Raw genomic sequence first — 2191 nt, forward strand, 5'->3', positions numbered from 1 at the left:
ACCTTTTATAGAAATATATATAAAGAAAAAAAAGGCCAAAAATAAGATAAGATCCAAAAGAGTCAAAATAGGAAAATACGACACTTAACCTAATACAATTTTCCTAGCTGGATAGACATCAAAATTGACAACAACTTCACTATCATAAGAAATTTACTACGTTATTATCTCTCTATTTTTATAGAGTATAATTAAGAGGTCGAATTTCATCAATTTAGTCTTTCTACTATTAAAAAGAATCAATTGAAAAAAATAAGTTTCAAGATATTTTATATACAATAAGTGTTAACTTGTTACAATTTTAACTTATTTGATTCTTTTTAATAGTATAGGGACTAAATTGATCCTTTTAATAATAGTGTAACTAATTTGATTCGGTTCCTATAATACAAGAACCTTCCAGTTACTTTAACCTTACTCTAAGTATTGATACACACTCAAATCTTGTTGGAACTTTCATTACCTTGCCTTTTCATGGGCTTAAGCCTAAAGGCTCGTCTGAAATATGAGAGGGTTATGATAAAAAAGGACCCGAATAATGGGCTTGGGCAAGATTTAAGGCTCGTTGTCTATTTGAGCTGAGCTATGGACAATTTTTTTGGCTAGGGCTTAACCCAAATATATATTGCTACCTTAAGTTGCTTATTTGTTTGAAATGAAAACAACAATGGAAGTGCTAGATTGCAGTGGCCACTATGGTTTGACACTGCGAAAACTGTGCAAACAAAATAACAAACAACACCGAGGATTTGATTACGTAGTTCGATTTTCCTACGTTTACTAAGCCTAGCTCAGTGAGTAATTCAACTGTATTTGTTCACAAATACAACAAGTGATTCACACTCTATCACTCCCCAATTATAGAGATCTCACATTTATACCTAAAGACTAGAACACTTACTTCTAAATCCTCCCAATGTTTACAATAACAGTTTGCACTCTCTCACAAAAAATAGTTCCTCAATGAACAAATAAGAATGCACTCAATAAGCTCTCATACATAAACTAGACAAGTCTCAAAGCTACCTCAATGGTAGTTTGCAATTGGAAATACTGAGTGCCACTTAGCAACAGTCAGCTCATCTTGCCTCGACATTTTCCCATTTTGGCAATTTATTGAACAAAACCAAACAATATAGGAAGCTAACTACCACAATTATCAATAGGTCCCCCTCAGAACAATCCTCACTCTACTTAGCTCAACTTAAAACATAATATAGAAATTTTAACTATCAGTGTTATGTCTAAAATTCACACCAACAATCAAAATACTAGATTATTCACCGCTTACGCATGTGTGCGTTAAAAAAAATGATCTTGGAATACTATATTAAAAAGTGGGTTTTAACTGCAAGTGTACAATGTCAGTGTAATATTTGTAGTTCCAATGGAACACAAATTATTTCAAAGGGTCGAACCCAAGGAATGAGGTGATTAAGGGATTCCTAGCTAAGAGCATGCAAAAGAAGGAGTCTAAACAACAATCGCTAAAATCTATATTACAAAAAATCATAAAACAAAGAGTGATTAAACGAATTATCTGTTAACTACCTAGAAGACTAAATTGTAAAGGATGCAAAATTATGAAATTCACAAATAAATAAAAAACGGTGGTTGGTTGACTTTGATGTGGTTCACAAATCATTCAATTAAGGTTCTAAATTGCTTAAACTCTTAAAGTGGTTTCATTTTACCTTTCGATCTCAACTTTACCAAATTAGACAAATTAGTCCAGTTTATCTCTTGATCTCGTCGGCTAACTTGGGACTAAAGAATTGGTACTCAACAAGATTACCTCTCGGTCTCACTTGCCTAAATCTTCCTTAAGGGTTGTCAATCCTAAGTTTTTATGTTCGTTCAATTTAGTCCAATTTGTTACACTATAGTCCCTTAACAAAAAAATTAACTTACCCACATCTCCATCAACCAACCCCCTTAATAATTTGGTTACTAATGTTAAAAACTAAACTAACAAGCATAAAAGTAATAAACATGGAGACCATTAAAGGAAAGCTCAAGAAAAATAAGAAAGTTGGGATTTTTAATGAAGAAAACTCAAAAGTAAAGTAAAGATAATCATCTAATAGTAAAATAAAAAGCAAAGAACATTAATGGTGAAAAGATTAACAATTAAAACTAAAGAAAATTGAAAATGCATTAATCAAAGATGAAAATGTCAATACAAGTAAAG

Source organism: Gossypium hirsutum, chromosome D09, assembly GCF_007990345.1.
Source record: "Gossypium hirsutum isolate 1008001.06 chromosome D09, Gossypium_hirsutum_v2.1, whole genome shotgun sequence".
Classification (NCBI taxonomy): Eukaryota; Viridiplantae; Streptophyta; class Magnoliopsida; order Malvales; family Malvaceae; genus Gossypium; species Gossypium hirsutum.